We start from the raw sequence: 20,066 nt of genomic DNA, 5'->3' as shown, positions 1-20,066 counted from the left end.
TGTGTACACTTTCGGCCCGATGGAGCCGCCGAGGAACTCGTCGAGAAAATAGAGAACATGTTCTCTATTTTCTCGTTGTTCTATGGGAGCTCTCGGCCCGCCGAGCTCCTCGGCGGCTTCAGGGCTGAACTGGCCGAGGAACTCGATGTGTTTGGCACGTCGAGTTCCTCGGCCGTGTGTACGAGGCCTTAGCCTGCACCCGGACCTAGTTTGCTGCCTACTGGCTCTAACCCCTGCTGTGCTCTGGACTTGTGTCTTCAGCTGACATCCCGCAAAGAGCTGCACCTGCCAGGTGTTTGACCCTCAGCCTGCTCTTGGTGACTTCCCTTTTGCCTCTGCTCTAACGGTTCAGCTCTACCAGATCATCTACAAGATCTACCCTACCTGCTGGTAGCCAGTGCCTCTTCGCGCCGTCCTCTCCCTGTCTCACCTCCAGGGGGCGGAGTGCGTCAATTCGCAAGGGTGAACCGCTCTCAGCATCGCGGCCTCGGTAAGTACACACCTGACAAGAATGTACAGGGACATGGTATATGGTACTGACATAAACACATACACTCAGGTTGAAGTGGATAGACTCAAATCTTTATTGAACCTTTACCAACTATGTGACGATGTGACGGAGGAATGTTGTGTTTTGTGTGTAAAGATGAATCCCGAGAATCAACTGAATTCCTAATTATTTTCTTGTTGCAGATCCCGGGCTTAATCATTCTTCAGGTGGTTCTTTTTGTGAGTATCATATTGTAGTAGTAATGGGCAGAGCACAGATAAACAGTCCTCGGGTAGCTGGATGGCACGGAGCCACAACGCCACTGGAGATGTCATTGGCAATATAGCAGAAGGGGCGGAGATAGTGGGGGCATCATTGTTCAAATATGGCCTTGTGACTATATTTAGGCAATGGTGTCACCACTCCAATCCTTGTCCATATGTTTGTGGCCGGGGATTTCTGTCCATATAAATGAATGGGCCAAGTGACATCAGTGGTTGGTAGGGACGGGGTGGGTACAAGCACCCACTACTTCCTTAGCAACCATTGACAACTGGAAGCTCTCAGTCCTTGATGAACGCCAAAAACATTTGGCATTTGAATGAACGTCCGAACACTGAGCTCATCCCTCGTCCAATTGTGGTAAACTCTATGGTCGGTAAGCTCTATGGTTGGTAAACTCTATGGTCGGTAAGCTCTATGGTCGGTAAGCTCTATGGTTGGTAAACTCTATGGTTGGTAAGCTCTATGATCGGTAAACTCTATGGTCGGTAAGCTCTATGGTTGGTAAGCTCTATGGTCGGTAAGCTCTATGGTTGGTAAACTCTATGGTAGGTAAGCTCTATGGTCGGTAAACTCTATGGTCGGTAAACTCTATGGTTGGTAAGCTCTATGGTCGGTAAACTCTATGGTTGGTAAGCTCTATGGTCGGTAAACTCTATGGTTGGTAAGCTCTATGGTCGGTAAGCTCTATGGTCGGTAAGCTCTATGGTAGGTAAGCTCTATGGTCGGTAAACTCTATGGTCGGTAAGCTCTATGGTCCGTAAGCTCTATGGTCAGTTAGGACCATCGTGAGTCCACAAGGTAATAATACAAAATTCTCCTGCGCTCTGGTGTTTTCGCTAAAGGGTGGTGTAGTCCAATCCTAGGGCAATCTTGCACCCCCCCTCAGAACCACGGGCGTTCATATGGCTAAAAAAAGAAAGAAAAAAAGGTTGGGAGGGCGCACCGACCTAGTGTATTACCATAAAAAAGTTTTTATTGAAGAAAATAAAAGCAATAGTCTTACTCACAAAGAGAGCTTAAATACACGCTTATCTAGCAATCAGACTGTTCTCTTGGTTCCTGCCAGCAGGACCTGATGATACCGAGGATCGGATGGTACCCCAACAGCAGAATGGCTGACGCGTTTCTGGGCCACACCCCTTTCTTCAGAGCCTAGATGGTCCGTTATAGCCTTCTCCTAAGTGCCCTCAAATATATATGAATAGGTGTGCACATGTGTAGAGGGGTCCAAAATCAGGTGACCATCAATTGGCCAGTCCCGCCCTTTAGTCTTAACCCCTCCCACCCGAGGGGATGGAACTCCTAGGTCATCACCCAAGGTGGATCAAGAATGTTCCATTCGGGCAGTTCTGTAGACTTAGGCGGACTTGTACTCTTAAAAAGGATTATGAAGATCAAAGCTTGGTCTTAAGGAACAAATGTAAGGATAAGTGGTATGACGAAGTGCATATAGAGGAGGCCTTCCAGAAGTATTTGCAGTTATATGGAGACGGCGATATAAAGAGCGATAAAACTACAAAGTATGCCAAGGATGAAGCACCACTGGTGAGGTTCTGCACTAGGTATAACAACAAAGTCTCTATGATACAGAAAATCTTCAAGAAAAATTGGAAGGTTCTGGAATCGGATCCGTTCTTGAAGACTTGCCTCCTGCCTCATCCAAACTCAGTCTTCTGAAGACCCAAAGATTTGAGGAGCATCATTGCCCCGAGTAGGGTAAAGAAAATTAAGAGCAAAGGGTTGAACAATGGCTGGACTACCATCTTTCATCAGAAGGGGAGCTATAGATGTGGAGTGCGGGAACTGTGTACATACGTTACAGGAAAAAACGCTGTAACTGGGGTAGATGGGAGAAGCCAGAAGATGAAGCAGTTTATTAATTGTGGCATCGCATATGTCATCTATGGTCTACTCTGCCCGTGTGGCCTCATGTATATTGTCTGAAAATCTCGACCAATGAAGACTACAGTAGGGATGAGCTTCAAGTTCGAGTCAAACTCATGTTCGACTCGAACATTGTCTGTTCGGCGAACAACGAACAATTAGGGGTGTTCGCGGCAAATTCAAAAAGCTGCGGAACACCCTGTTAAAGTCTATGGGAGAAATCTAAAGTGCTAATTTTAAAGGCTAATATGTAAGTTTTTGTCCTAAAAAGTGTTTGGGGACCCGGGTCCTGCCCCAGGGGAGTGTTTGGGGACCCGGGTCCTGCCCCAGGGGAGTGTTTGGGGACCCGGGTCCTGCCCCAGGGGAGTGTTTGGGGACCCGGGTCCTGCCCCAGGGGAGTGTTTGGGGACCCGGGTCCTGTCCCAAGGGAGTGTTTGGGGACCCGGGTCCTGTCCCAGGGGAGTGTTTGGGGACCCAGGACCTGTCCCAGGGGAGTGTTTGGGGACCCGGGTCCTGCCCCGGGGAGTGTTTGGGGACCCGGGTCCTGTCCCAGGGGAGTGTTTGGGGACCCGGGTCCTGCCCCGGGGAGTGTTTGGGGACCCGGGTCCTGTCCCAGGGAAGTGTTTGGGGACCCGGGTCCTGTCCCAGGGGAGTGTTTGGGGACCCGGGTCCTGCCCCAATGGAGTGTTTGGGGACCCGGGTCCTGCCCCAAGGAAGTGTTTGGGGACCCGGGTCCTGCCCCAGGGGAGTGTTTGGGGACCCGGGTCCTGTCCCAGGGGAGTGTTTGGGGACCCGGGTCCTGTCCCAGGGGAGTGTTTGGGGACCCGGGTCCTGTCCCAGGAAACATGTATCAATGCAAAAAAAGTTTTAAAAACTACCGTTTTTTCAGGAGCAGTGAATTTAATAATGCTAAAAGTGAAACAATAAAAGTGAAATATTCCTTTAAATTTCGTACCTAGGGGGGGGGGGTGTAAAGTCAGCATGTGAAAAAGCGCATGTTTCCCGTACATAGAACTGTCCCTGCACAAAATGTAATTTCTGAAAGGAATAAAAGTTATTTAAAACCGGCTTTGCGGCTCTAATGAATTGTCGGCTCTGGCAATTACAGAGAGGATTCATTCATAAAAAAAATTAAAATAATGCGTGGGGGTCCCCCAAATTCAATTACTAGGCCCTTCAGGTCTGGTGTGGATTTTAAGGGGAACTCCACTCCATTTTTTTTTTTAAAATGGCGTGGAGTTCCCCCAACTTTTTTTTTTGCATTGATACATGTTTCCTGGGGCAGGACCCGGGTCCCCAAACACTCCCCTGGGGCAGGACCCGGGTCCCCAAACACTCCCCTGGGACAGGAACCCGGGTTCCCAAACACTCCCCTGGGACAGGACCCGGGTCCCCAAAAACTCCCTTGGGACAGGACCCGGGTCCCCAAACACTCCCCTGGGGCAGGACCCGGGTCCCCAAACACTCTTCTGGGGCAGGACCCGGGTCCCCAAACACTCCCCTGGGACAGGACCCGGGTCCCCAAACACTCCCCCTGGGGCAGGACCCGGGTCCCCAAACACTCCCTTGGGACAGGACCAGGGTCCCCAAACACTCCCCTGGGGCAGGACCCGGGTCCCCAAACACTCCCTTGGGACAGGACCCGGGTCCCCAAACACTCCCCTGGGACAGGACCCGGGTCCCCAAACACTCCCCTGGAACAGGACCCGGGTCCCCAAACACTCCGCTGGGACAGGACCCGGGTCCCCAAACACTCCCCTGGGACAGGACCCGGGTCCCCAAAAACTCCCCTGGGCAGGACCCGGGTCCCCAAACACTCCCCTGGGACAGGACCCGGGTCCCCAAACACTCCCCTGGGACAGGACCCGGGTCCCCAAACACTCCCCTGGGGCAGGACCCAGGTCCCCAAACACTCCCCTGGGACAGGACCCGGGTCCCCAAATACTTTTTAGGACAATAACTTGCATATTAGCCATTAAAATTAGCACTTTAGATTTCAAACATTCGACTCCCATAGACTTTAATGGGGTTCTAAAGTTCACACGAACATTTGGTGTGTTCGCAGGTTCTGGTGCGAACCGAACAGGGGGGGGGGGTTGGGCTCATCCCTAATGATGACCAGAATGAATGAACATAGAATAGAAATAGCATCCTGACGGAGAAGGATAAATGTTCAGTGCCTAGACATTTCAAAGAAGTTCATGACAACAATATACAGTGGGGCAAAAAAGTACCAATTGTGCGAGTTCTCCCCCCACTTATAAAGATGGGAGGGGCCTGTAATTGTCATCAGAGGTAGACCTCAACTATGAGAGACAAAATGTGGAAACAAATCCAATCACATCGTCTGATTTGGAAAGAATTTATTTGCAAATTATGGTGGAAAATAAGTGTAGCGCTACCCCCTCAGGAGCCGCTGGTTAGATTTGGGATCTACTCTCGCTAAGTGATTCACCCCCTTTAAGTGGCTCGAACCCTCCCTTGGCACACCTGTCACATGCAATGGTATTGTGTCCCCTACTTGGCTGGGGCCACAAAAGCACATATGAAAAATGCAACAATAATAATATACTAATGTTACCTTCTGCAGATTTGTTACTCCGGAAGTAAACACACCCGACACAAACCATGTAGTAAAAACCAAAGAAGTAGCTTTACTTGATATATATAGTAAAGAGGGTAAGGAAAAGGGTAAACATCAGTTTAAGCATACAATATTACATGTACAGGGATGACCCTGCAAGCGTCTTTGCAGTAGTTAGCAAATAAACCAAAAGGGAAAAAAAAGAACCCGGGTAGCTAAAATGAGTCTATAACCAATTATAAGTGATCTATACTCACAAGCTCCCAATAATGTGCAGCTAGGACGGTCTCTCGGTGTTTACTGGGCAGGAACATCTGCCATTTCTCTTCGGGACCATCAGAGGGGCCCCTACGGTAGACCACCCCTTGATGGAGCTGCAGCCTGTTCCACTCTTTATGCACCAGCCGTGCTTCTCTTGAGGGACTGGTAAGGAGCACACCTGGGTCGTGATCCTCCAAAGCCTCCAGGACCAACTTTCCAAGGGGATCTTCTTCTTGATCTTTCCTTAGATCTTTCTTTGACAATTTGGGTAGGTCCTTGCTTCCCATTTGAGTCACATTGCAGTAGAATTTGGGTACTCCCACTGCCGAAACTCCTATTTCTTCAGCTCTGGGTCCTCCTTTTTTCTGTAACTCTGTTCCTTGGCACAGAGCTCGCACCCCTTCAGGGGTTATTCGAGTCCACTCTTTCTCGGAGACAGCTAACCCATGGGGCCTTCTGGAGAGAGCATCTGCATCTTTGTTTCCCACTCCTGGCCGGTACTTCAAGCTGAAGTTGAATTCTGAGAGGGCTGCCAACCATCTATGCCCTGTTGCATCCAATTTGGCTGTGGTTAGTAAGTAGGTGAGCGGATTGTTGTCAGTTCTCACCACAAACTCAGCCCCGTATAGGTAATCTTTAAGCTTATCTACGACAGCCCACTTCAGCGCCAGGAATTCAAGATTGTGAGTAGGATAATTATTTTCGGATGAAGTTAGACTCCTGCTCACGTAGGCTACTGGGCGTAGTATACCACTGTGTTCTTGGTATAATACTCCTCCAAGTCCCTCTCTACTGGCATCCACGTGCAACTCATAAGGCTTGGAAGTATCCGCGTAGGCCAGAACATGAGCAGTGGTTAGATTCTTTTTGAGCTGAATGAACGCCTCTTCACATTTGGGATTCCATTGGTCACGAATGGACTCTTTGGACTTCCGAGGCCCCAGGTTGATCTTCACCGGCCGTTCTGATTCAGAAGCGTCGTCGTCATCTTCTGTCTTAAACAATTCGTTTAAAGGCCTTGCGATCTTTGCGAATCCTTCCACAAACCTCCTGTAATAGGAGCAGAATCCCAGAAATGACCGTAGCTCCGTCACATTGGTTGGTCTAGGCCAAGAGGTAACTGCCTCCAATTTTTCTGGATCTGTCGATATCCCTTCTGCAGAGACAATATGACCCAGGTAGTGAACCGACGGTTGGTAGAACTGACACTTTTCTCTGGAAAGCTTGAGGCCTTCGTCATGAAGTCGCTTTAGCACTTTCTCTAATCTCTGTTCGTGTTCTTCAAGTGTCTTTCCAAACACAATAATGTCATCCAAGTACACCAACACTTCGATCAGGTTCATGTCCCCTACTGTCTTCTCCATCAATCTCTGGAAAGTGGCTGGGGCACCTGACAATCCCTGTGGCATGCGATTGAACTCAAAGAAACCCACCGGGGTGATGAAAGCCGTCTTTTCTCTGTCTTCCGGGTGCATGGAAATTTGGTAATAACCACTCTTTAAGTCCATCACACTGAACCATTTAGCTCCTGACAGACTTTGTAAAGCATCTTCAATCCGAGGTGTGGTGTACTGATCAGGTATGGTTCGCTTGTTGAGGGTTCTGTAGTCAATGCATAACCTCAATGAGCCGTTCTTCTTCCTCACCACCACTATGGGTGAAGCATAAGGGCTTCTGGACTCTCTGATGGTTCCTGTCCTTTTTAACTCTGCCAGTTGCTCTCTGAGGTCTTCCAAATCCGTCAGAGGGACTCTCCGGACTCGCTCCCTGAAGGGTTTATCCTCCTTTAGTCGAATCCTGTGGGTGGCACTCTTCGCACATCCAAACATCAACTCAGTTTTGGAAAATATCTCCTGCCACCTGTCTAGTTGGGCTTTCGCCCTCTCTTCCCATTCTGGAGGGAGGCCGGTGCCATCAGGTTGATGAACTTTCTTTTTTTTTTTTCTTTTTTTTTCCTTTACTTCAGGTTCCGCCTCCTAGAGTTTCTTTAGAGCGCTCAGCTTTCGTTTTTGCCAGCCCACATAGCGTCTCTATTTGGTTTTACATCATTAGTAAAGGGATGCTTTTAATTTGTTTTGTACTCATTTTATTTTATTTATATATATTTTTTTTTTTTTATTTAGTTTCTTGTTTCTATTTCTTATTTTTATTTGTTATTTTCTTATTTTGTTTATATAATTTTTTTTTTTTTTTTTTTGTTTTTTATTTACTTTATGAATACAAACACAATATATTTTCCTATTGAATTTCCCCTTCCCTCCCTCCCCCCCTATTCCCCCCCCCTCCTCACCAGATATGGCCACTTTATAGGATTTTATCAGGGATTTCTGTACCAGCCCTCAGATTTTCAGCATAGCTCCATGACCTCTTAAATTCTCTCCAATCGTCCCATTTTTTACTTTTACTTATATCGTTCCCCTCCAGCCCATTACTTAGATCTTCCATCCTGTATGTCTCTTCCACGGCGTCAATCCACTCCCATATCATGGGGCATTCTGTCTCTTGCCATTTTCTGGGAATTAGCCTTTTTGCCGCGTTCAATAAGTGTGGCACCAGTGATTCCTTGTATCTTCTAAGGCCTATATCGCCTCCATGGAATAAGACCGTCCAGGGATCTTTTTTTATTTTATTTTTTGTTATCTCTTCTATATACTTCAAGATCTTCTCCCAGAAAGTCTTTACTTTGGGGCATTCCCACCATAGATGTGCCATGGTTCCTGGGGTCTCGCAGCCTCTCCAGCAGTTTTCGGATTGGTCCTCTTTAAATTTGCTTAATTTATTAGGAGTTATATACCATCTGGCAATACATTTATAGTTCGTTTCTGCCGTTCGGCTATCTACTGCTGAAGAGTGTGTCAGTTTCAACATTTTCTGTAGTTGGGTCCTATCGTACTGTGATTTAAATTCCTTTTCCCATTTTTCAATGAATGGGGGTATCGCCCTCTCGTCGGTCTGCAGTAGTATCTTATATATTTTTGATATGGTGCCTTTGGCGTTTTCCATTATACATAATTTTTCCATTTCTGTTAGCTGTTCCCCTGTTCTTAATGGGGATGGTAATTTCTGAACAAACCGACTGAGTTGTTGATATCTCCACTCATTGATTTCCATCAAGGTTTCTTTCTGTTTTAACTCTTCATAGGTTATCAAGTGTCCATCTTTAATTATATCTCTTAATCGTGCTGTGTCGTTTTTTATCCAATTCCCTCCCACTTGTGTTTTCCCTGGTGCAAAGTATTCGTTATTTTTTAGTGCTATAAGGGGTGAGTTAAACTTTCTATCCATTTTTTTTGTTTTTTTAACTGTGTCCCAAATTTTTAGTGCATTTTTTGTTATTGCATGTATTTTCGTGCTAAATTTTCTGTGTCTAGGGGGATTCCATATTATCGTGTCTAATCTCACCTTAGATAGTGCGCTCTCTAAACTGACCCACCTTTTTTCTTTATTGACTCTGGCCCACTCTACAACTCGAGATACCGCTACTGCTTCGTAATACTTTTTTATGTCCGGCACTGCGAGTCCCCCCTTATTTTTTGGTTGTTTTAGAATCTGTAGGGAGATTCTATGCTTCTTAAAATTCCATATGTAATTCATGATGAGTTTGTTTAACATATTAAGAAGCGGCTTTGGGAGGGCCAAAGGAATCATTTGAAATTTGTATACGATTTTTGGCAATAGGACCATCTTGCAGAAGTTTATTCTCCCTATCCATGAGATTTGTCGGTTTTTTACCCTTTTAATTTCACCCTTAATTTCGTCCAATAGAGGTAAATAGTTAATCTCATAGATTTTCCTGGTTGTATTTGCCAGCCGTATCCCTAGATATTTGAGTTCCTTTACCCATGGAAGTCGGAGCACCATTCTTAACAGCCTTTCCTCTGTTCTATTAATATTTACATTAAGGATTTCTGTTTTAGTGAGATTTAATTTAAAATTTGAGATTTCTCCATATTCCTCACATAGGATCAAGAGCTTTGGGATTGATGTTATAGGGTTCACAACATAGAAGAGGACGTCGTCCGCAAATGCCGTTAGCTTATGTTCTTCTTGATCGATTTTTACTCCCTCTATGTTTGGGTTATTGCGTACCCTAGCCAATAGTGGTTCAAGAGATAAGACGAATAGGAGTGGGGACAAGGGACAACACTGCCTTGTGCCGTTTTTCATCGTGAATGATTTTGAAAGGCTGCCGTTTACTTTTATTTTTGCCGTTGGTGACCGATAGAGGGCTCTGATCCAATCTAGCATCCTCAGGCCAAAGCCCATATTTTCTAGGACTTGTAACATGAGTCCCCAGTCTACCCTGTCGAATGCCTTTTCGGCATCTATTGACAGGAATAGACCTGGGGACCCATTTTCCCTCATTTTTTGAAGGATCAGTAAGGCTCTGAGTCCGTTGTCCCTTCCTTCTCTCCCTTTAATGAACCCCGTCTGGTCTGGATGTATCAATTTGCCCATCTCTCTCTTAATTCTCTCTGCCAGTACTTTGGAGAACAACTTCATATCCGCATTTAGCAGGGATATAGGTCTATACCCTGCACAGTTTTTGATATCTTTGCCTTCTTTGGGAATTACTGTAATAGTTGCCTCAGAGGCCTCTCTACCCAGGCAATAGTCTCTTCCAATTCCGTTGAAGTATCTACAAAGTACTGGCAGGAGGATCTCCTTGCATTTTTTATAGTATAGGGCGGTGAAGCCGTCTGGCCCTGGGCTTTTGCCTGACACACTGGCCGTCAGGGCCGTTTGAATTTCCTTAACTGTGATAGGTTGATCCATCAGACTCCTGTCGGTTTCACTCATTTTTATCAGTCCTGCTTCTTCCAAAAATTTTGAAATTTTATCTCTTTTCTCATCCTCTGATCGAATCGTCTGCTCTACTGCATATAGTTTTTCATAGTATATTCTGAAAGTTTCCGCGATGTCTTTTGTTGTGTGTACCTCCTTCCCTTTCTCGTCTTTGATCTTCTCGATGTAATTTCTTGATTTCTTTTTCTGTACCATCCTAGCAAGGTGTTTATTTGTTTTATTTCCCCACTTGTATCTTTCTTGGGCGATAAGATGGAACTCTCTTCTCGTTTCTTGATCTAGTAGTTCTTTAAGTTCGTTTCTTTTTATCACCAGTTCATGGTATAGTTCTCGGTTAGTATCCGTTACTTTATGTTTTTGCTCCAAACCGTATATCTCCGTTATTAATTTTTCCCTTTTGCGGCTTTTTTCTTTTTTTTTCCTAGCACCTTCAGATATTAAAGTCCCCCTGATTACCGCTTTATGGGCGTCCCATAAGATAGCTGTTGATATTCCGTCTGTATCGTTTGTCTTAAAGTATTCTTCCAGGTCTTTATTAACCCTTTTGAGGCTAGTCTCCTCCGCCAGTAGGGCCTCGTTGAGTCTCCAGATCGTTTTTGGCCTCTCGTTTCCTATGATTCTCAGGGATACACTGATTGGAGCGTGATCAGATATTGTCGCCACTTCAATTCTGGTTTCGACAACCATCTCTAGTATGCTGTGGTCTAGTAAAAAGTAGTCAATGCGAGAGTAACTTCCGTGTACCGGTGAGTAGAAGGTATAGTCTCTGTATCCCGGGTTTAGGATTCTCCATATATCTATCAGTTGGTTTCTATATAAGCTGTTTTTTATCTTACTTGTCTGTGTGTTCCCAAATTCCTGGATCTGTGAGGTCTTGTCTATTTTTGGGTCCATGCAAAAATTTAAGTCTCCTCCCAAAATCACCTTTCCGGCCCTAAAGTCTCTTAATTTTCCTAGGATCTCTTCAAGGAATTTTATTGGGCGATCGTTTGGTGCATATATGTTAACGAGGGTGCATTCCATTTCTTCTATTCTCCCTTTTAAAAAGAGGTACCTCCCCTCTGGGTCAGTCATTCTGTTGTTTAATATAAAGCGTGTACCCTTAGCTATCCCTATTGCCACTCCTCTGGCTCTTTTAGAGATCGTATCCCCGTAATACCAAGTTGGATAGTCTTGAGAGTATAGTCTGATTTTAGAATCAATTGTGAGATGGGTCTCTTGTAGAAAAGCTATGTCTGTTCTGTAATTTTTCAATTCCTTTAATATTTTATGTCTTTTCGCGGGATTGTTGAGGCCTTTTACATTATAGGATAAGCATTTGATTACTGGCATTTCTTTATTTTTCCTTTTTTTTTTCTCTTCATCTTCAACCCTATCACTGGCATTTCATTTTCCCTATACTTTTTCTTGTTGGCCAATCTGGTGAGGTCTCCCCATCCCCTATCCCACCCCCCCGAACCCAAAAACCCCCCCCCCCGCCACTTCGGTTGCAGCCGCACTCTCTCAGCCACCTACTCGATTCTCTGCCCCTCCCCTCTCCCTCCCCCCCCTTTGGCCACCTATTGACCTCCAAGTCAGTTACCATGTCCTGGCTTGGGTCTCTCCAGGTGGGGCTGGGATTGCCTCCTCCCACTCGTTGACTTCGAGTGGGCTAGAAGGGGTCCTACCGACTCCTCTTTAGTAGGGTACAGGCCTCATCATTCTCCCCTCTCCCCCCCAATCCCCCCCCCCTTGTGAGTCGGGGGATGGGGAAAAGAGAGAAAGGGGAGCCTAAGACTCCTCTTTAATAGGGTACGGGCCTCATCATTCTCCCCCCCCCCCCCCCCCCCCCCCCCCCCACCAAGTCGAGGGACGGGGACAAGAGAGAAAGGAGGAGCCAAAGAAGAAGAAAGAAAGCGCAAAAGCAAAAGAAAGAAAAAGAAAGAAAGAAAGGAAAGAGAAAGGCAGGAAGGAATGGCAGAAAAGCCGACAAGAAAAGCCGACAAGAAAAGGACAGAATCTTTCTCTCCGGGGTCTACGCCCATCCCGGTAGATCAGGGGGCTGGATTTCTAATCTATTGCAAAAGTCCTTTAAATCTTCGGGGAATCTTAAGATCGCAGACCTCCCTTCTTTTGTTGCTGTTAGACAGGCGGGGAACCCCCAGTTGTATTTGATTTTCTGGGCTACAAGTTGATTTAGAAGTGGTTTTAAGAGTCGCCGTCTTGCCAATGTATCTGGAGCAAGATCTGCAAATATCTGGAGTTTTAGTCCTTGGTACTCTATAGGGGGGGCCCCCTTCAGCTTTTTCCAGATCCTATCTTTATCCTCATATAGCTGAAACCTTACGATTACATCTCTAGGTCGATCGGTCTCTGCTCTTCTGGGGTTTCCCACTCTATGTACTCTTTCGATCATAATTTGTTCCTCTGGGGCACGTTTCATTAAGGGATTAAATATCTTCTGTATAGTTGTTTTAAGCTCTTCCCCTTTCTCCTCTGGTATAGATCTAATTCTCAAATTCTGTCTCCGACTTCTGTTCTCCTGGTCTTCCTGTCGGTACATGATTTGTCTCTGTTGGAGTAGTACCTGCTCAAGTTGGACCTTTAAAGTGTTGGATTCCATCTCTTGCTTATCCGTCTTCTCTTCCACTGACTCTATTCTAGATAGAAGGTGTCCCAAGTCTGTCCGTAGGATCTGTATCTCCCCTTTGATAGCGTTCTCTAATCTAGTCTCTAATCTTAGAAACATACCTTCCATTTCATCCCTTGATGGGGACTGTGGAGCTGACCGGGGTTCATCCATCCTGCTAGCTTCTGAGTCGCTCTGTGCGCCTCCTTCTCTTGAAGCTTCTCTCGAGTCTCCACTTTGAGGTTTCTTGTTTTCAATTTCCCTTTTCCTCTCCCCCCTCCCTGTTTTTGCTTTGCACCTTGTGGTCGGGGGGTGTCATCTTTGATCATAAATGACCTAATTGAGCTTGTAGTTGTTTTATCGCTAGGTGTCTTCGGAGGTCCCCCTTTTGTAGATCTACTTGCCATCCTGTGCATTTCCTCCCCCCTCCTTCTAATTCTCTTACCCAGCTCGGCCCCTTCTCCTGTCTGCTCTGCTCTCTCAATTTTGCCTCTACGCTTATACGTATCTCTGATCGCGTCTTTGGGCGAGGGGAGCTATATGGCTCTACATTAATGGGGTGGGGGGGCAAGAGAAAAAAAGATCAGGTCAATTTTCTAATCAAGATCCTTTCCCCCATCCAGGTTTTTTATTATTTTTCTCTGTCACACCTCGTGTGTTAGTTGCTTCTATATATGTCCCTGCGGTCGTACGGATAAATATCCTTGACCAATCACTAGGATATTACTTGTATGTAAAAAAAAAAAAAAAAAGAGAGAACAGACATAGAGGGTGGACAAAACGGGGAGATAGTCACAAAAACGGAGGGCCACAGGGCCTGCTTGGCCGGTTTCAGGGTTCCAGGTTTAAAGGGGGTTTTTTCATGTACTGTGTTGGTTACCTTATGTCTTATGCAGGGGGGGGGGGGGGGTGTGTCCTTATAAATGCAAGACCTTTTTTTAGTTTGGGGGTTTATATTTTAACCCCTTTTTTTTTGCCCCCTATCCATGGTCAAGCTCTCTTCCTGGTCCTCCTGATCTTCCTGCTGTGCTTTACTAAGCTTAACAAAACTGTATGCCAAATGTCAGGAGGGGCTTATTTTCCCCTACCGTCTTTTACGGTCAGAATTTACCCCTCAATGAGATATCGTGCCCATCCAAGGAGTGTTACATGGATTTTCAATGTTCTAAGTTCAGAGTTCAATTTTTCCGAGGACTACTTTAAGTGCCAAACCATTAGATTTCGTACCGCGGCTTATTGCATGGGTTTTCAGGGTACCATGTACAGAGTATTGAATCTTTTTAATTCAAGTAACTTATTCAATTTGGGAGTTGCTTTTTTAACCCCTTCTAGCCTCTTAACCATGAACGAGCTCATTACATAACATAACCCATATGCAGTGCTTGACAGTACTATATGCTGCTGGGATGTTTTTTTTTTTATACAGTCAGAATACAGTCCTGTCGGTTCACAATTTGCTGTATGCAACCTAGTTTTTAACATCAGTTCTCATCATCTCTTAGGATACACACTTCTTTGTTTTATATGAGAGTATTATATATAGCCCTTATCTGACCTTTCCACCATCTCTCCTTAGCCACTTGGTAGTCAGCATACAACTTCCTTTACATCTCCCATCAGGGGTTTCCCCAGCCCCTACCTTACCTCCGTGCTTCTATCTGAAGCCTGTATGTTACCGGAGATGAGGGTGATGAGGATGCCTGTGTATACTCGGCAGCGCAGCGGCGCGTGTCTCCCTTCCTGCTTCCAACCATCCGCTCCTCGCAGACTGTATAACCTGTGAGGGGGGCCGTGTGTGTCCTTAGATATCACCCTCTGATGCTGTGGAACGATGGAGCCTGTTGGTGCGGCTCTCAGCGCACGGCGTGTCAGGCTGGACGCTGCTGTCTCCTCCCTTCATTCACCTCGGCGGTCCGTCCTCCCCGCCGTGCAATCCCATAGATGTTTCTCACCTCCCCACCTACGAGCGCGCGCGCGTCCTTACGTGCACGTGCACGCCATGGCTGTCATGGCTGCGAGGTTGATGAACTTTCTGTAAGTCTTCAATCTTCTTCTCCCCCTCTAGGTCAGTGGGGGCGACTGGGGTGGCTTGGTGTACCCGGCCTAGTAGCATTCTGGCTGGCACCTCCACAGAGTTGGCAGTAACATTCCTGATGCTGACAGACACCCTTCCACAATTTCGCTCCAACACTTTTAACAGAATCACCTCAGGGATCACCTCCACTCCTTCCGAGTGTCTGGTTGGGTCAGGCTCAAGGACGAGGAATGGGTCCGGCTGAGACCAGGTAAGCTTTACCGAAGCCTTCAAACAAGTCACATCTTCTGGCCTTAAAATCTTCGCTGTCTTTTCCAGCGGCCAGATCTTCCCCACTCCTTCCTCAGGAGCCTTCCTCTCCATCACTAACTGCTGGTAGACTCTCCGTAACATCGGGTGGACTTTGCATGAGGGGGTCTCTGCCACTTCAGCGAGAGGGAGCAAAAGTCTCCTGACCAAATCGGTGTTGGTCCCTATGATGAGGGAGCTCTTGTGAGCCCCTGGTGGTCGAGGGCAGACTACTGCTAGGGTTTCAAAGGTCTCTGCTGCACCTGCCACTGAAGGATCAAAGGTCAAACAGATAGGTATGTACCCGTCGTAGGGGAAACTCTGAGTGCCAATACCCCATATTTCCAGCTCTTCCAGTTTTTGCAAGGGCAGATGAGAGAGGTATCGATCATAAAAGTCTCTATACAGGAGTGTCACTTGAGCTCCAGTATCCAGAAGGGCCTTTGTGTAGATTCCCTCCACTTGGATGGAGACTAATGGGGAAGTCCCTACTAAGTTTTCAGGAAACTTCCGGGGGTGTAGATTTCCCTTTTTGCTCCGTGACCTGTACCCTCACTCCCTTTTTATTAGGGCTTTCTCTGGCTCCCACCCGTCCATGCAGGGGGGGGGGGGTATAAGGTGGCCTTGGACGAGGTTTTCCTTCCTTGCCTCGCCTTTATGCTTCCTTTGTTACTTTGGAGTTGTCTACAGTAGGCGGGCACCCGGTTGACTCTTTCACCGGGGCCCTCTGAAGTTTTCCGCCGGCTTGTACATTGGTTGACCATTCTTGGCTGGGCTGGGGCAAACCTCCTTTGTATGTCCTACTCCTCCACAGTTGAAACAGAATATGAACCTCCTGGGTCTCCTTGATTGATCATTCTGCCTATAGGCGGGCTTCTCCAGCTCTTCCCTTCTGGTTTGGTAAGGAAGAACCTCTGCTTGACTGGTCAAGGCGACCACCATCTCTATCAGTTGAGACACTTGTGTCCTCAGTAACTCAACTTGAGGGTCACTGTCCTCAGTGGCCACCACACAAACTCGTGCCAGGGGTGCTGAAGGTTGGTGTCCATTCGTCTGATCTAGTAGGACATCCTCTTGTCGGATCATCCGAGTCAGGGTACTTCAACACTCCCCCTCCTTGCTGGGTTCATAACTGAAGAGCAATGGGATCCATTGGCTGGGCCCCTCTTATAACTTGTTGAGCCCTGAACTCATCCACTTTTGTTGGATCTATTCCCTTCTTCAGCAGGATCTGATGCAAGATTTTGTCTAGGCGGCCGACAAATTCGGATAACTTCTCCCCTTGTTTCTGGAAACAGTGCTCTAGTTGATAATGGAGCTCACTGGTGTTCTAAGTCCTTCCAAATACACTCTGCAAAACATCTAGATAGTCCTGTGCAACACAGTCCTTTTTGCTGAGTTTAAGATTACGTATGGCCTCCAATGCTGGCCCTCTCAGGCTCTCCATAATCCTTTGTTTTTTATGCTTCTCTGGAATTTCTCACTCTTCCAGAGCCTGAGTGGCATGGTCCAGCCATTCTTCGAATCCATCCTCCGTGGACGGCACTGGTTGGCTCCTCGAGAAGGTTCTGAGCTTCCGGTATCCTGTTATCAGGTAATCTGGAGAATCTTTCTTGCATTGAGCCACAATTTCTCCCAGAACAGCGCATAATTCTGGGCTGAGTTTTTAGTGGGGTGGGGCCAGACCCCTCTGTCTTTTGTTCTTTGGGCCCTTTGGGTGCCGATGCACTAGAAGAAGTAGGACTGTCTTGCCCTGCTGTCGGGTGTATCAGAACAAGTTCCACACCATCTGGGGTCTTCACATTGGGTCCTTTAACCACTTGCCGACCGCCGCATGTACATATACGTCCACAGAATGGCACGTACAGGCAGATGGGCGTACAGGTATGTCCCTGCCTTTCCGCGGGTCGGGGGTCCGATCGGGACCCCCCCCCCCCGTGACATGCGGCGGTCGGATTCCCTCGGGGAGCGATCCGGGACGACGGCGCGGCTATTCGTTTATAGCCGCTCCGTCGCAATCGCTCCCCGGAGCTGAAGAACGGGGAGAGCCGTATGTAAACACGGCTTCCCCGTGCTTCACTGTGGCGGCGTATCGATCGAGTGATTCCCTTTATAGGGAGACTCGATTGATGATGTCAGTCCTACAGCCACACCCCCTACAGTTGTAAACACACACTAGGTGAACACTAACTCCTACAGCGCCCCCTGTGGTTAACTCCCAAACTGCAACTGTCATTTTCACAATAAACAATCCAATTTAAATGCACTTTTTGCTGTGAAAATTACAATGGTCCCAAAAATGTGTCAAAAGTGTCCGAAGTGTCCGCCATAATGTCGCAGTCACGAAAAAAATCACTGATCGCCGCCATTAGTAGTAAAAAAATAAAAATAATAAAACTATCCCCTATTTTGTAAACACTATAAATTTTGCGCAAACCAATCGATAAACGCTTATTGCGATTTTTTTTACCAAAAATAGGTAGAAGAATACGTATCGGCCTAAACTGAGGGGAAAAAAATGTATATATGTTTTTGGGGGATATTTATTATAGCAAAAAGTAAAAAATATTGCATTTTTTTCAAAATTGTCGCTCTATTTTTGTTTATTGCGCAAAAAATAAAAACCGCAGAGGTGATCAAATACCAAAAAAAGAAAGCGCTATTTGTGGGGAAAAAAGGACGCCAATTTTTGTTTGGGAGCCACGTCGCACGACCGCGCAATTGTCTGTTAAAGCAACACAGTGCCGAATCGCAAAACCTGGCCTGGGCATTTAGCTGCCTAAAGGTCCGGGTCTTAAGTGGTTAAAACAGTCTGGGAGTTCTTTTTTCTATTCACATATGGCATATGTGTGCGGGTTTGTGTTATCTACCTGCATATCTATCACCCATAGCTTCGCATTCTTGGATAAAGTTCTCAGAATAGGGAGTAGCTGTTCTTCTGTCCAGACTTCTCCTTTAATTTCGACCACTAGGCCATGCGTCAAGGTGACATTTTCTTCCTTGCAGCAGTGGCATCCATGGCTGGCCCTGGCTGGCTGGCTTTGTTTTGGGGCTGTCTCTGGGCAACACAGACTTTCAACTCCCTCCAAAAGGTTTTCTATGGGGTTGAGATCTGGAGACTGGCTAGGCCACTCCAGGACCTTGAAATGCTTCTTAAGAAGCCCCTCCTTCGTTGCCCGGGCGATGCGTTTGGGATCATTGTCATGCTGAAAGACCCAGCCACGTTTCATCTTCAATGCCCTTGCTGATGGGAGGAGGTTTGCACTCAAAATCTCACGATACATGGCCCCAATTATTTTTTCATGTACACGGATCAGTCGTCCTGTTCCCTTTGCAGAGAAACAGCCCCAAAGCATGCTGTTACCACCCCCATGCTTCACAGTAGGTATGGTGTTCTTTGGTTGCAACTCAGCATTCTCTCTCCTCCAAACACGACGAGTTGTGTTTCTACCAAACAGTTCTACTTTGGTTTCATCTGACCATATGACATTCTCCCAATTCTCTTCTGGATCATCCAAATGCTCTCTAGCAAACCTCAGACGGGTCCGGACATGTACTGGCTTAAAGCAGAAAAATGTGGTTACTGCGCTGGTCTAAATACGCGATGACACAAATTGGTAAATTAAATCTAATACAATAAAGTGCTGAATCCAGTGCAGTGATATACGTGATAAAACACAATAAATAATTATGCAAATAAATAAATAAGTAAATAAATTGCAATATCCAGCTGTCACGAGCGTGTACTATTGGGTAGTGCTAAGTGCAACTACTGTGCCACCAAACAAGATTTAAATAAGTAACCACACTTTCAGGACAAGACTTCTGTATGCCAACATGCCAGGGGCAGGCATGGTCATAGCACAACTAGTGTGCGCCCAGACGCTTAGAAGGAGAAGGAGGAGGGCACGGGAGCGGATTTACCGAACGCCAGTAAACGTCTTTGCCATCGGTGAAGCAGAGGTGTATCGCCTCTTCAGATTCAACACTGAAGCCATCCAGGAAATAACCAGAACCCTGCATGATGACATCACCAGCCCAACACACCGCTCACAAGCAGTGCAGCCACTGATCAAGGTCCTGGCAACACTCCATTTCCTGGCCAGTGGATCTTTTCATCGGACAAGTGGAGTAGTATCTGGGATGTCACAATCCACCATGAGCAGATGTGTGCACCAGGTTGTCCCCGCAATCCTCAGACGCATGTCCCACCACATTGTCAGACCCACCCAGGAGGACCTGCGGCAGAAGGCAAGGGCGGATTTTGTCAGAATTGCCAGATTCCCACGCACCGTGGGGGCCATTGATTGCACACATGTGGCACTACGACCCCCCCATGAGACAGAGCACATATACCGCAATCGGAAGCATTGGCATTCAATCAATGTACAGGTGATAGCCGATGCCCAAGGCCTCATATGGCACGTCCGTGCCAAACACCCCGGGTCCTGCCACGACAGCTACATATACCGCCAAAGCCCCATCCCAACAGAATTTGAACAGAACGTGTATGGGGACAGCTGGTTGGTGAGTGACATGGGTGTCAGGCATGACTGTCCCCCCCCATAATGCAGACATCACAAGGGGCACATGCACGACTAACATCCTCCTGTCTTTTCCCTTCCAGGTGACTCTGCATATGCACTTGGGCCCCATCTCCTGACTCCATTCCGGAACCCCCAAACCCCAGGAGAGAGAAAATACAATGATGCACACGCACGTATCCGTGGAGTGGTGGAACGCACCTTTGGCCTCCTGAAGTCCCGTTTCCGATGCCTGGATAAGTCTGGGGGTACCCTGTTGTATTCCCCAAACTTTGTGTGCC

The 20,066-nt window shown here is 46.9% G+C and overlaps 1 protein-coding gene across 1 annotated transcript in view; it reads left to right on the top strand.

Moving 5' to 3' along the window:
* Positions 1–698: 698 nt before the first annotated feature.
* The window catches only part of LOC120924745 (proteinase-activated receptor 1-like), a 42,429-nt gene continuing 23,061 nt past the window's right edge, over positions 699–20,066 (top strand). Inside the window, exon 1 of the mRNA XM_040335768.1 lies at positions 699–729. The gene's annotated coding sequence lies outside the window, so the exon portion shown is untranslated. The remainder of the gene's footprint in view (positions 730–20,066) is intronic.

This window comes from Rana temporaria, chromosome 1, assembly GCF_905171775.1.
Source record: "Rana temporaria chromosome 1, aRanTem1.1, whole genome shotgun sequence".
NCBI classification, from domain to species: Eukaryota; Metazoa; Chordata; class Amphibia; order Anura; family Ranidae; genus Rana; species Rana temporaria.
Note: the sequence above shows the minus strand (reverse complement) of the source record. Positions and strands in the feature narration are given on the sequence as shown.